Raw genomic sequence first — 15,979 nt, 5'->3', positions numbered from 1 at the left:
GCTCAAGCGACAATGTGTTCTGAATGGAACAAAAGTGAAATCCAAGTTTTTGATATGACTAATAATTGGGGGTCGAGGCTAGGTTAGTACCACTAACCAATTTTTATTAGAAAGCATGAAAATTCTCCAACAGTGACCTGTTTCTGCTCTATAACTAGTAAAAGGGAACAAAATCCACAGCGGCAGTAGAAATCACGGGAGACCCTTAACACTCTGTGAGTCAAAAAGGCAAATTATGAAACAAAACTCTAATAAATTGAACACAACAATCAGTTCAAAAGGACAAAAACCATAGTCTAACGGCCTTTATTTCAAATCCAGTGTCAGTTTAAACTACCGAGTAGAAAGTATTTTCCTCAGGTGATAAAGAATGTTAGCAAAAGGAAGAAACCCCACCTACACCTAACATCCACACTTAAAAAACATTTCTTCTTCTAAACCAAGGAAGAAATAATGCCATTTTCCTGCATTTCTACTCAATGCTATATTCTTTCTGAAAATATGTTCTATAAATATGTTCTATAAATGTAAGTCCATGGAGACTCCAGACAGTGTAGTAAGGTAAGAAAAACAAATACAAGCAACCAAACTGGAAAACTGTGTCAACAATGGGCAATTATCTCTGAAGGGAAAAATAAAATACCATCAAAAAACTAAGTCAGGCGTGGTGGCACACATCTTTAATCCCAGCACTTGAAAGACAGAGGCAGGCAGATCTCTGTAAATCCAAAGCCACTGATCTACAGAGAAAGTTCCAGAATAGACACGGTGATATAGAAAGACCCTGTCTCAAAAAACTAGAAACACATAAGCCAACAGACCTGTTTGAGTTAATAATACAAGATGAATATAAGAAAAGTCAACATATATATAAAATCAGAATCTGAAGTATAAATGAATTTATAACATGGAAATTGTAAGATATTTTGTCATAGATAATAAATGAAAGATTTATTAAAAAAAAATCTTAAACTTGAGACATTAAGTAAAGTATGTAATATAGGCATTGAGCCTAAAGAATCAACTGTTGACAACCAGGGTTACACAGAGAAACCCTGTCTCAAAAAACAAACAAAAAAAAAAAAAAAAAAGAGAGAGAGAGAGAGAGAGAATCAATATAGTTAACAATTCCTTCAAAACTACTATAGACAACACAATCTAATTCCAATGTTCTAGAAGACTTTTTTTTTTTTTTGAAGAAATTAACAACAAACCCTTAGAAATTCAAACAGAAATGTAAAGAAGATGGTAACAACTTTAAAGAAGAAAACTATAGGAATGACAGTACATCACTAGAGTGGTAAGTGAAACAGGATGCCAGCATTAAGACACACTGATGCAACAGAAAATTCCAACTTCACAGAGAAGCATGCACCGATATTGAGAGCTGATTATGAAAATGGTAACTCTCAAAGAACAGTCCTTTCAACAAGGGTCCTACAGTACAGCCTTTAGGGTTTTGGGTCTTTGGGTTTTGTTTTCAATGACAGGGCTCAGCAGTTAGCAACACTCACTGTTCTTAAGAAGACACATGGGCACACAGGTGGTGCATGCTCACATGGGCAGGCACACACATACACACACACTCAACAAACACTGGTGACAGCTGACCTATGCTTCAAGACACTAGCAAACACTAAGTCAAAATAAAGCACTGACTTAAAAGGGAAATATGAAACTATTAATCTAGGGAAAAAAAAAATCACAGGACCACAGGAGAACCTTTTCAATCTCAGAGCAATTAGGTCAAAATTTTGCAAAAGGACAATTTTTAAAAGAATCAAGTTTATTAGTAAGACTTCATAAAAAATTTAAACATCAGCTGGGCAGTGGTGGCATACACCTTTAATCCCAGCACTTGGGAAGCAGAGGCAGGAGGATTTCTGAGTTTGAGGCCAGCCTGGTCTACAGAATGAGTTCCAGGACAGCCAGGGCTACACAGAGAAACACTGTTTCGAAAAACAAAAAACAAAAACAACAACAACAAAAAAAAGCCAAAAATAAACATCTAATCTAGAAGACAATTCATGAAAAATAAGACATGGAATAAGAGGAAATTCCTGAAAAACCATACAGATAAAAACAAAAAACTGAAATAAGTCAGAAGCTCTTGAAGCTCAAAAAGAAAACAACCAGGTGTTTTATTAAAGATTATTTAAAAAAAAAAATAAAGTAAATGCTGTGGCTTACTACACTGGAAGGACAAATAAGCATGCACAAAAGTTCCCCTTTGACAATTCCCAGGAAGCACATGAATCAGCAGGAGGCAGAGCGATTCTGCGCTGTGCTAGTGAGGATGCAGAGTGACTCGGTGTACAGCTCCTAAGTGTCAAGTGTAAATCTCATACACCTGTCATCCCAGTCTGCCAAAGAGAGTACAACACACTGACTGCCATGTAAGACCTGCTTCAGGAGACTCACACTGTCATCTGTAACGTCAAAACTGTGAAAAGATAAGAACGTACAATAAACAAATGTATAAACTGTGGTAACAACAAAATACGAATCTGCTTAAAAAAAAACCAGAAATAAACTATTGATATGTAATATAACACATATCATATCTTAATTGTAAAAACAATTCTGCAAAGAAACCAAAATGCCCACATTTTCACTAGATGATATTTGAATTAAGATCAATCATCCTTTTTTTCTGTTTGTTAAGGGATAAAGCATCTTCCATTAAGTACGGTCTGGAATTACCTCTTTATGTAGTCCAAGCTGGCTTCAAAGCTACTTCCTGCTTCAGCCTCCTGAATGCTGGGAGGCAGACATGACTCACTGTATCCAAAGTATCATGACATGAGTCACTGTATCCACTCTCCAAAGCCTTCATCAACACTATCAGTCACTTTCCTACGTTTGCTGAGCCATTGTCCACACTCTGAGACTTCACAACACTACCTGTGAGAACCCTAACCCTGCTTCCAAACCGCAGGGATGCTACTTCCAATCACAATGCTTGCCTAAGCTAGACAGAGGCAGGGGGATCTCTCTGAGTTCAAGGCCACCCTGGTCTACAAAGCAAGTTCCAGTACAACCAGGACTGTTACACAGAAAAACTTGTCTCAAAAAACTAATCCACGCTGCAAGAAAAAGCAATGGCTGTCTAGTCCCTGCCCTGCACTCCCTCTCTCCCTCGCCTCCATCACCTCATCTTGTGATGCAGCCATGTAAAGTCAAATCAAATCTCTTTCATTAAATTCTAACTTCAGTTCAAGCTACTTTAACTCTGTGACTGAATAAGACAGCCCTATAAGCTAAAATATCTCCATAATCAATGGCTAAAGAAAATATAATAATCAAGTTACAGTTTAATTTCATTTTCAGTCTTCACAACTCTGCAGAACTATATTCAATTAGCCTGTCTCCCCCACTTCACTAGTTCTTTAGTAAATAGACAGAACAGTTAAAGGGTAAGTATTTTAGAAAACTGAAGACAAACATCTAATTTCAGGTTATTTTAGGTGTTTCAAGGCTTAAGGCCAAACAAGAAAATAAAGAAGGTTTAAAAGTACCCTATGTTAACAGACCCAAAAAATGCAAAGCACTGCTAACCACAAAAAAACAAGAAAGAAAAACCAACCGGGAACACTAGCTGAATAGTAAGATGATAGCTCTGGTTGTAAGATACTGAATGACACCAGCCAGTTTGGAATCTCAGACAATAAAATGAGTAAAGCACTGGAGGCCTCGGTCAGGACGACTACCTGTGCTTGATAACCAAAATGCTGCTGCCAGTCATCAGATCCACATCTTAAATAAAATTCATTCCTATAACTCACTGTTTCATCCGGAAGTCACAGTTTAACCAAACCACAGCTGTGTCATTAACATTTCCTCAGACTATACGTTCTTTCATCCCCTTGATCAGAAGGCTGAGGAGGATGGGATGGGATGGGATGGGATGGGATGGGATGGGATGGGATGGTATAGTATGGTATGGTAGCTTGTCACTTCTCTGTTTGCTCTATTTACAGTGTGCAGCCATCGGAGGAGTTTGGTCTGCAGCATGTCCTGGGAAGAGTTCAAGACTTGGTATAAGGAACGAGAGAGGTGTGGAGCAGGCAGGTCCTCTGATGTAGCTCTGGAAAGCCCTTAGTTCTTCCAGAGTTTCAGAGGCAGCACTGAGAGTGGTCCTATATCAAATGGTTTGACATACCATTTGATATAGCTCTTCCAACATCATAGCCTCTAACAAAATTCAGCTGTCTTGAATCCCTGGCCAAATAGGGCTGTGTATCTTTGTATCAAGAAGGTTGAATCCACCTATGGTGTGGGTGTATCCAGGCAGACTGAGGGTAAAGTCCTTATGAGAGCAGGTGAGCAGGGCCAAGGGGCTCTGTGTGTGCTAAGTGTGTCTGTGGCAGACCAGGCTTCCTCACTTCCTTACCGAGGCCCAAAAACTGATGACAGTACAAGCACAGTCAGAAAGCAAAAGAAATATGAACATTGAGTTAACATTCAGTTTTAAATAAACTTCTAGAGACCTCCCCCATCAAATCATTCACATTAACCCTGTGGCACTCTGTTGTGATGGTGGCCTCTGCCATGGTGGCACTCTGCAGTGGTAGTCTCTGCTGTGGCAGCCTCTGCTGTGGCACTCTATTGTGGTCACTTTGCATTTTCATCTAATAAGGTGTATGTTTCTGTCTCGGCTCTTATACCTCATCAACAAAGATCTGACCTTTCTGTTTTCCATAGAACTAGCCACCTAGCAATACCCTTGTAGATTTGTTGTCACCCAAAGATAAGGAGCAGTAATACAGTGTCTTAAACTGTCTAAATGATTTAAATTAGGAAAATGATAGCAGTAAATGAATACAATGTGATTTTCAAACTGAATAGAAGAACATGGACGGAGGTGGGGATGGGGGGGGAGTCAAGGTTTATTCTCTTATCTGCTAGATGACATGGGAGTACAAGGTAAGTTCTATCCAAGAGCTTACAGCAATGTACTACACACAGGTATCACTGCAGGAAATCAGGATTGTGAAAAGAACCATATATACCACTGACTGCAAACCGGTACTATTTCTAGTCTCAAAAGAGAAGGATCGATTTACTAAATAGTTTTAGAAAAATCTTTACATAGTGCTGGTACCTCAGAGTGATTTCAAAAGACAAAGCAAAAGTACCTTTTATGTTATATTTAATTAATCAAGATTTACAATTTCACTTCTATAATTTAATATACTTATTTGGTACAGACATTTAACAGAGCAATTAAATCCTTATTTCCACTTCTGCTCTAAAGTCCGCCTGCCCGCAGTGAGTGGGAACTGCTGCAGATCATTAATCTTGCGTTTATCAATGTCTCTCTCCAGGCAACACAATGCAGAAAAGCATACAGAAACCATCCTGAACCCCAGCAACAGCAGCTAATTAGCATAGCCTACCACTAAACCGGGCCCATACGATTGGAACTGTTAGTCAGAATGCTAGCCAATCAAACTAGGTTATGCAAATAGACTATTTCAGTTGCCAGGGTAGAGCTACTTCCAATTGTCCAATAGGAAAACAAGCAATAAACAAGAAATGAAATTGAGCTTTGTCACATTTTCAAGTTGCTGTTAACACTTTCAGGTTTAGAATAAAATTAACAGCAACTATAAAGGATTAGATTTCAATCTACATTGTACGACAAAAACAAGCAGATGCTAACACATAGAGAATACTGTTAAAAGCAGTTATCTGTTAAATTTTTAACTTTTTACTTCATAGACATCCATTTGTCTAATATCTGCAGCCTTCAACATTTCAAGTTTTCTCCCATCTTCTCAAAGGGATCATTTAAATTCCTTTCTATACATTTAAAGAGATTCTGAAACATTACACTTTAGAAAAACTCTACATATCATTTCAATCTTTGTAAAACTACGGCTGAGGTGAATATTACAAAAACAAAACTAAGCTCAAGTAAGTATTTTTGGGTTAGGAAAAATAGCATTTTATCTTTTATTATGGTACCTTTTAATATATAATACTATTAAATGTTAATTCTGTACATAATTTCACAAAGAATAAAATGCAAGAAGTATTAATCATATATGGTTTAGTACATGCAAGTTGGAACCAAGCAAATAATTCTCATTGCTGAGAATAACATTCAACTAAAATTGTAGCCACAATATCAATATAAACAAACATTGTATGTGTATATGTGTAGAATTTTCAGTAATGAATATTTTTTGAAACGTCCAATTCTGTTAGTACATTTTCATAGCTACAATGACAGTTGGTTTTGTTTTTTTTTGTTTGTTTGTTTGTTTTAAATCAGTGTTCTGACAATCTTGTGGTTGAGGGAATTTAATTTTACATAAATACTTTAAAACATGTCAAAGAGACAGTTATCACGTGTACCTTACAAAAGACACATTTTAAAATACATGAACTTATGTTACCCTTCCTAGCAATTATCCTCACCTAAATGGAATGCAGATTTGCCCAACACCATTGAGAAGTTAAATTAAATTAATTAAAATAGAGAATCAAAGTCACTGTTCCATCATCCCAACCCCCATTTCTCACACCTGTCCCCTAATTTCTTCCCATGTTCTCTCTCTACTCAAGGATTCTTGACTTAAAAAACAAAAAAAAAATTAGGCATTCAAAGTCCACTGGTACTGAGATAGAAACTGCAGGTTTCTTACAAGGTGCAGAGGTTTCAATAACAGAACTTTCAACCTGGAAGAAAACCTAAAGGCTATTGAATACTAACTCTTCATCCTATTTGTATTTTTTGAAAGTTAAAAATTCTACAGATGAGATCTAAACCTTCCCAAACCATCTGCTAAACAGTATTGATAAATTAACAATAATTTCTCCTGTCTATACCAAAAACAAAAATACCTTTTGTATCAAAGTAATTTTGTATCACAGTAATTGATCAAATAAGGTGGGAGCCCAGAACCATCACCACACTAACATCTACTCACTAACCCTCAGAGAGCCCGTGCTCTTACATCCAACCTTCCTTACTGTCTTCTGGCCTGTTTTTTTAACTACTTGAAAGCTTTATGAGCCGCCTTTAATTCTTGATTACAAAGGCAGGAAGCAAACAGAGAAAGCTCTAACCATTCATACCTTCACCCATAACTCACTGCTTTCTTTAACTGGCTCCTGCACTCAGATCCCTACCTCAGCCCATTTTCCAATCTGCAGCAACACAAAGAACACTTTCCACACACACTAGGCTGTCTGCAGTACACCTCAGGTCCCTAAGATAGAACTTCCTCTGGCACTGAAAGGGGGGAACATCAAAGCCTTGGCCCACGGAAAGCAGTCTCTTCAAGGTCTGCAGACACAAGGAACCGCCCTCTGCCTGATGGCAGATGCTCTGGGGTAAAGCAGCCTACATTTAAATGTCTAGAGCATAACATCATTTCTTTTCAAAGCAATTAAAAAGTAGAATTTAGGAAAATGTAAGTACTAGTTTTAGAAACAGAAATTAAGCACTTAGAATGTTCAAAAGCAGTTCATTCACTAAATTAGTATCTTTACCACACAAACTAGAATTTCTAGTAAAAAAAAAAATACATTTTCTAAGTATACAATTAATCATTAACTTTTAAAAAGCCAGCATTCTCAGTTAGGTGCCTGCACTGTAGAAACAACTAGATTAGAACAAGCAGGTTAGAACCAGCAGGTAGGAACTTCTCATCTACTGTAAACATCCTCAACACACAGAGAGCAACAGCTCTTCTCTCCTGCACAAGACGCTGGACCTGGAAGCATGGCACTGCTCGTCACTACCCTAGGAGCTTCAGAGTTACATCACACTCCACTCCAACAAACAGCCAACTTTACAGTTTTGAAAGTATCTACCTCAAAAAAAAAAAAAAAAAAAAAAGTCAAAAACTGTGAGTGACTATATTGACTAGTTTTTAATACCTCCTCTTTACAGCAGCTGCTAGCTACAACAGTGTTTGCTGGGCATCTTTTACAAAAGACTAGCCTAGGAGTTAACTTGTCTTCTCCAACCTTAGGGCTATCCTGAGCCTACTCCTACTTCTTAACAGGCTAACAGATCCACTTGTTAGCTGCATCCACAATGCGGACGGCAAGCTGTAAATCCTGGACTGCCTCGCTCCCGGGCCCTGAGTCATGTTTAAAATGCTCTCTTCCAAATTCACTGTTATGCAGCAAATGCACTTTTTCTCAGTTGGGTGTTAAGGGAATTGAACAGCAGACCAGAAGTTTTTATTTAAAGTTAACAAAATTAATAATATGCTTTAAAAACAAAAGACTTAAAAACTGATTTTAAGGTTTAAAAACTACTTCTGAACTATACTTAGAGACAATTCGACAGCATTCTCATGTCTAAGTACTCTAATGCACACAAACACATTAAGTGCTTGCCTGTTAGTCACTGTTCATCTGAGAAGAAGCAAAAGACTTGAAACCTTTTGTATTGGTTGCTGATGGGGCTTGTTTGCTTATAGTGGAAATACAGTTTCATTTGCGATCTCGACCAACCTGAAATTCACTTGGTATAACACAGTGGCCTCACACTCACAGAAATTCACCTACCCAGCCCCAGATTTAACAAATTAAAGGAGTAAGTTTATTCTATTTCTCTTTTTGTAACAGTAAGAAATTTTACTTCCGAGAGCCTTGGTGGTGGGGGGAACCTAAAAGAACACATACTCTGTCATTCTCTAGGCAGTTGAAGACTCAGAAGCAACAAGACAGCCCTTGAGTCTATGTAGGGAGGAAACAAGACAGAAGACAACATGCAGAGAGATTCCAATCCAAAAGTCAGAGACAGGGCTGAAGACAGGTGGAGTTCCAACAAAGTAGATTCCCCTGGGACAACCTGAAGTGGCATTCTCCAGCTGCTTACAGCATGCAACAGGCAACGACTCCTGAGGCCAGGCAAGCGTCTATTTCTCAAAACAGCCAGAGCTTCTGTGAGGGAAGAATCAGCACAGACAACTGGATCCCTAAGAACTAGAGGGGCCAAAGGACATTTGAAAAATTAGTTCTGTAAGTTTGGGGGGAAAGACAACCCTAAGAGAAAAATCTAGAAAAATCTAAACATACTTGTTTACATTTTTAATTAAAAAAAAAACAGCAGAGTAGTAATAATCACAAGCTAGGATTAATTAAAACTGCATAGTGACAGTAAGCAAAGGATTGTTAAGAGCTTTCTACAAGACTAAGAACAATGAGATCATTCCTAGTACTTAAGAAATATATAAAACTGTCTCCATCTAAACACTAGAGCCAAAGCTAAAATCAGCAGAAGTAACAACACAGCTATGAAACAGCACATAGAAGGGACAGCAAGAAAGAGTCTGGGATCAAATCACCCCACCCCACCCATTTTGCATGTGTGCAAACATGCACAAGCATGTGCACGAGTCTCTGCATGCCCAACAGCCCCATACTACAGCCAACATGGTGTCTGGGTACAAGAGGAGAACAGGAAAGGCAGACTCCTCTTATCAAGAAAGCATCTATGGCACCAAGCAGCATACAGAGTACCAGCCCCTCAGCATAAAAAAGAGGACTCACACCAGGCCAAGCCTGAGGAAGAGCCCTGATTATAGACACTATACAGCATGTCTAAGACTGGCAGGACTGGCCTTACTGCTCCAAAGGGCCTCCTCAAGCTGACAATTTAATAAAGTATTCTTCTCCCCAAAGCTTCAATTCAACCTCACTACATTCACCCACAGACACCAAATGGACATCTGTTTTCTTCCTCTCCATTGGAAGAAGAGGCAGAGAGTAAGCTCTGGCTCCTGAATGGGCCATGAGGGTTCAAAGTGTTTATTACAAAAACACTGTGAAACAAAGGCAAAGCCACACATGACCTTAAGATAAGCACCAAGAACACTTACTCTGCATCTAAGACTAAAGACCAACAAACACCCTAGTGATGGGTGACTATGTCCCAAACAAAGGAATCTGTTAGAGACATTACTGCCTGCCACAAAACCATTTCAACCCCAGGGCTAACCCATTCTCTGGAGCCACAACAAATTCAGTGAGTGACAAGGCAAACATTCCCTTTCAATGAGCCTCATGAGTTATGTTATCTAGTAGGCTTCTGGTTTCAGTCTTCAGGTTTTTAAAGACAAACCACGAGCTAAAGCTGGAGCTTTGAGAACAGGTACACGTAAGTATGTGCCAGCCACAGCACACACAGCTGGTGGGCGGACCCTGCAAATGAGTTTGGTTGCTATTACCTTGGAGAGTAAGACTGTCTAAAAACCTGTGAATCAGAAAAGAAAGGGTTTAAGCGAATTGTATAAAATTTTAATTAACCAAAAACTTTAAAATTCGGACCAAGAGAGCATGGCAAGAAGAGACAGTGTAGAGAGTATTCTGTCCTCCTGGCAGACTGTCAGTTGCTTTCTGAATATAAAAGCACAGCAATAAACCATCACTGTACCTAAAAAATGACAAAAGTAATCAAGACAAGAACTTTAAAATTGAAGAAATTAAAGGAGTTATTCCTAAAAATGTGAACAAGCAAAAGAAAAACAAATTCCCTTTTGTTTCTATTTCCAAAAGGTACTAAACCGTAAAAGCAGGCATGAAAGCTAAGTCCTAAGCACATCAAAACAGAAATGAAAGCCTGAAGTTAGCACAGGTGCCGATGTGACCTGAGTGATGACGTCTGTAGGCTAAGAACACTGGTTCCAACCAACAAGTTACAGACATAACATCATTTAACTGCTTGTAGCTTTCCATCCAGTACCAGCACTGACTAGGTAATAAGCAAATGCTCTCTTTCCATCCAACTTCCAACCCAATCAGAAAGAGGGCAGGAAGGCCTATCAGTGTGGAAGTCACAGAGGTGCCTGGAGTGCACAGTGAAGAAAGTGACGGAGAGAGTTCGAATGCAGACAACTAGTCACTAGACAGCTAGTCACGTGTCTCAGCCTCCTGTCTTGAACTAGGTCCCACTAGTGAACGGTGTACATTCTTCTAGGCAGCCTGTCACTAACTGAGGTGTCCTGCCTCTACGGCATGAACTGTGGGGTCTCAGCAGTGATCCTAGGTCAGCCTTAATGGTGACACTCTCAGAGCACAGCTGGGAAACAGCCTTGGACACAGCTGCTGTCTGACTGTCACAGCATGGCAACACTCCACCATTTACAAGTTTACACCAATAACTATGTTTATTTTGCATATAAATCTGCACTTTGGATAGGGTATGTGTCTTAAGTTAGGTTTCCAAGGCTGTGAAAAGACAACACTTATAAGGGACAACACTTAACTGGGTTCAGAGGTTCAGTCCATTATCACCATAGCAGGAAGCATGGCAGCCTCCAGGCAGGCATGGCTCTGTAGGAGGAAGTATCTCTACACTTTCCTTGAAGACTAGGTAAAAGATAGGACAAGTCTTTGACAAAAGTAAAATCTCACATTTTTATTTTTAGGGATAATGGATATGAGACAATTTTATCAGGTTTTCTTGGTTTGGGTTTTCTGTTTTAGTTCTTAAACTAAAATTTAAAACATTTTAAACAATAGTCAAATCTATCTATAATGTGCTAAAACCATAAAGCATAGACTTCATAAAATTATTTTCAGAAACAAGCATTTTATTATTTCAAGTCAATCAAGCATTTAAATCGCTGCTAATAGTGCAAACTCTGATTTGGCTATTTAAGAAAACATGTTCCTGTTTCAAACAGTGGTTATTTCTAAGGACAAAGCCACACTGGCAAGCTACTGTCCTTATCACATCAAAAAAAGTTAGTTATAAAGTCCTTAGGGATTCCCTCTGGTCCTCCCCCCAACCCAAAATGGTCACAGTGTAGCCCGGGCTGTCTTGGAACTCACAGAGATCCACACTCCTCTGCCTCGAAAGTGCTGGGATTAAAGGCATGCTCCACCACCGCCCCGCTACTTAGAGATCTCTTGACATGGGAAAATACATTAGAGAAAATAAAAAGTCATCACCATCAACAGATTGCTAGTGGCTTTATTCTAATTGGTTCAACAGATCTGTAAACCTGTTATATGTTATGTTAAGATGTTACTACTGGACCTTATCCATATTGGGGGGGGGGGCATAAAGCTCCTGTGCAATGTGGTGCCATGGCAACAAAGGCAGACACATACACACTGAAAACTATTTCACACCAAGTAACACAGCATGAGGTCAAGAGAAGGATGTCAGTCCAACACATACACCAGTCCTATTCTTACAGGTGTGAGACCTGGTGTGTGCTAACCAACCTCTGACCTGTCAATCATGAATCATGGCCTTGTCTTAGCACAAGAGAAAATAGGGTACTACTTAAATAACAAATAATGGTTCTTGATAGACAGTAATGGCTCAATGCATATAGAACAAGAGATAACACCGACACCAAACATTAAGATCATACACTCTGCATGTGAGGGGCATGGATGAACTCTGGATTGAAATGGTTCTTAGTGGAAAACACATCCACTAGATGTGAGTGATTACAGATGCACTAGAAAGTTAAGAGTTTATGAAATCAGTAAGTGTACGGATCACAAATGTTTTGGAACTTTTATGCTCACACAATTTATTTCAGAGGTGATGAGTTTAAAAAACAAGCTTACCCTCAAGAAAATAAAGAATTTAGCAATCACAAATATGGTTCACTTTATGAGACCTGACAGAACATCAAGCATTTATTTCAAGTATATGTCAACTAAAAAGTCTCATAACTCAAAATATTTTTATTATATTCACGCCAAAATGAATGCCACAAAAGCAGTTCAAGTGTACTGGTATTCAAAAGCATATGTTACAACTTTGTTCCGGAACTCTTCACCCAGTCATATTTTTCTTTTTTGCCCTATAAACCTTCAATTAATAAATCAGGCATCCCACTCCTAAGGCACAGGTAAGGAAGGGCACAGCACAGAGCTCGTGCTGGGAGCAGAGTTCCAGCGCCTGATAGACACAGCAGTCCACACACAGACTCCATTTCTAATGTACTGGTAATGTACTGGTAAGAAATATACAGTTATAGTTTAAACAAAAACTTCCAAGTATGTATAGGACATGACTTTGAACTGGTAATACCAAGAATAAAGAAAATATGGAGCATTAATACGTAACTTGACAAGACCTATCCGCTTCTCATGCAAATAAGAAATTTAAGAAACTGCTAGCCCCAAATGTGAATAGTTAGCTTAGGGCCTATTGGGAGGGGACATAAAAGCCATTAATAAATGTGTCTCCTATGTATGTGAGGGACCTAGTATAGCCTAAGAATTCCCCACCAGAAACAACAATAAAAATCTGTCCCACCTGCATTTAAATTGAAATGACACCTTTTGACTCCTAGTCAATAACTACATAGCAGTCTCTTTGAACAAATTCCCCATCCTGTTCCTCTCTACTGCAGAGAATGTAGGCATTACACAGTAAACTTTCTCACACCCATCAAGCATAAGCTTCAGAACTCTGTATCTGGTACAGAGAAATCTCTCTTGACTGTGTAAGCTGGTTCTCTGGCACAGTTCTTACGAGACCATAAGGCAATACTGTCCACACTCCACTCGTGTTTTAACATTTTGTGTGCCATCTTTTTACTTTAACGTCATCACAAGAGCCGGGTATAAAAATTCTTAGGTTTCCCTTGAGTACACTAACTGTCACTCTACTGTTTCTGCACATAATGATGTTATCAAAAATTAGATCTTGTTAATATTCCCCCACCTCAATAAGTAGCCAGAGCCTTTGCATACATATCTTTAGAGTCCAATTATTGGGGGGAGGGGGCTATTTTGTTCTTGTTTGTAAACAAGCTCTTGTTTATATAACCCTGGCTGACCTAGAACTCTATATAGACTGGCCTCAACTTACAGGGATCCTCCTGCCTCTGTCTCAGGGTACAGGGTATACAGGTGTGTGCCAAAATGCCTGGCCTTATCTGCATTACCCTATCCAAGTACACATTATATCTTCTCCTCTTCCCCTCCCCCATGTCTTTCTATCCCTGCACAAACATCATGACCAAGAAGCAAGTTGGAGAAGAAAGGGTTTATTCAGCTTACACTTCCACATTGCTGTTCATCACCAAAGTCAGGACTGGAACTCAAGCAGGTCAGAAAGCAGGAGCTGATGCAGGGGCCATGGAGGGATGTTACTCATTGACTTCCTTCTTTTGTTTGTTTGTTTTTCAATTGATTTTCTATTCTTTCTTGTTTTTGACAGTACTACTGTGTTGCATGTGGGTGGAGCCCCAGGCCTTGTGTATGGTTATGAGATGGTGCCCAGGGTCCCTGTCCCCTGTCAGACAGTGTTCAGATCTATGGCAGGAAGGGACTGGCCAACAGGTTCCACACAACTCAAGGACTGAAGGAATGGACCAGGCTGTCTGGGAACATTGCTTCTTCTCCACACCCTGCCAGGACCTATGGCAGAAATGGTTCTGAGGCCTTTGCTGAAGGTGTTTGCTTGATCCCACCTCCTCCCCATTTCTTGTGTCTATGATGCCACGATGGGGATGGGCATCACTGATGCTCAGCTGTCACTGTCTTCACTGTCTCCATATGCACCCAGCTGGCTCAGAGAGGAGGCACCAGGTGTCTGGGGTGTAGGGTTGGTCACCTCCTACTTTTGGGGTCACCAGGGGCAGGCACCTGGACCTGCTCTGAACCCCCATTTGCTTCCTTCCATCTTTACCTTCTTTGGTACAACCGAGCCTGCTAACTGTGCTTTGCTGCACAAGGCCTCTGCCTCCCTCTTCATCTTTGGTACTTTGTCAAAGATGGCTGTGGGGTTGGATCTTACAGCCACCTGTGGTAAGGTGGAGCTTCATCCTGAGTCGGAGTCCTCCAAAGGCCTTTGATGGCGAGCCTCCTCCAGCAAGGCCGCCCACGGTCTCACACTTGTCTTCCTCCTCCTGCTGCCATTGCCACTGCTCCTGAGACAGGCGGCGGCGCAGCAGCACGGCCTCGAAGTCCACGTGCGCCTGCTGCTGGCTCAGGTCTTTCAGCTCTTGCAGGTTTTCCGGCACTTCCATCTCCAGCTTAGAGTCCTTTGCACAGTTCTCTAGGACGTTCATAAGGTTGCTCAGTTCCTCATCCTCTCGCTCCTTCTGCAAGAGCTTTTCCTCCTCCTCCAGAAGCTTCTTGACCAGGAAGTTGTGTGTGGCCCCATGCTCCCTGGTGTAGTCCATGTTTTCTGGGTCTGTCTTGAAGGTGAGTGATCTTGGCCAAGTAGCACGTGCACTTGATGTAGAATCAGAAGATTGGCAGGCCCAGGCATGCCTCGTTCTGGACTGTTTCCTCCCATGTGTTGAACTTCATCCCCTGGGGGTGTTCTCCACATACCTTACACCTCATGTTGAAGGGGCCATAAGCTGCACCACACACTGCCAGTCCTTGGGTAGCTTGAGTTTTGAGATCTTCGATGGGTCAAAGTCAGGCGGTTAGTATTTGTTTAAAACTGTCTGTTCAGACATCTTCGCTTCCTTTTCAATGAACAAGAGAAGAAGCTGTTCTCTTAGTCCTTGTGGAGTTTCTCTGATCATGGTAACTCTGCTTAGTCTATAGTCCAACCAATGGGCAGCTGTGGATGGGAAGTCCAATAGTCTAGTGGTTACTCAGTCTCTCAGCCAGTTGTTTCAGCTGGTCTTCTGTAGAAGTAGCTTCCAACAGATGTGCTGGCAAGTAAGTGCAAGCAGTGAAGAAGAGCAAACGTTCCTTCTTCCAACATCCTTATGTAGGTGTCCAGCAGAAAGTGTGGCACAGATTAAAGGTGTGCACCTAGATCTGGGACTTGCTTGGTCCCAGATGACCTTGAACTCGGAGACCTCCTTGCCTTAGGTTCCTGGGATTCATAGGCACTCTGCCTCAAGACCTCCATGCCAAGATCCAGGTCAGAAACTTGTGTCTTCCAGCCTCAAGATCAGGATCACAGGTGAGCCTTCCAAATATAGATTATACTTCATTCCAGATATAGTCAAGTTGACAACCAGGAATAGCCACTACACCCCCAATACACAGGCAAATTGTTCCACTTCAGGAA

At 40.4% G+C, this 15,979-nt stretch overlaps 1 protein-coding gene and 1 pseudogene across 5 annotated transcripts in view; both read right to left on the bottom strand.

Annotated features, from left to right (window-relative positions):
* The window catches only part of Dyrk1a (dual specificity tyrosine phosphorylation regulated kinase 1A), a 120,724-nt gene that overhangs the window by 56,205 nt on the left and 48,540 nt on the right, over positions 1 to 15,979 (bottom strand). The window lies entirely within an intron of this gene.
* LOC117717688 (splicing factor YJU2 pseudogene) lies at positions 13,182 to 15,934 on the bottom strand (annotated as a pseudogene).

This window comes from Arvicanthis niloticus, chromosome 12 (assembly GCF_011762505.2).
Source record: "Arvicanthis niloticus isolate mArvNil1 chromosome 12, mArvNil1.pat.X, whole genome shotgun sequence".
Classification (NCBI taxonomy): Eukaryota; Metazoa; Chordata; class Mammalia; order Rodentia; family Muridae; genus Arvicanthis; species Arvicanthis niloticus.
This window is presented reverse-complemented; position numbering and strand designations above follow the sequence as displayed.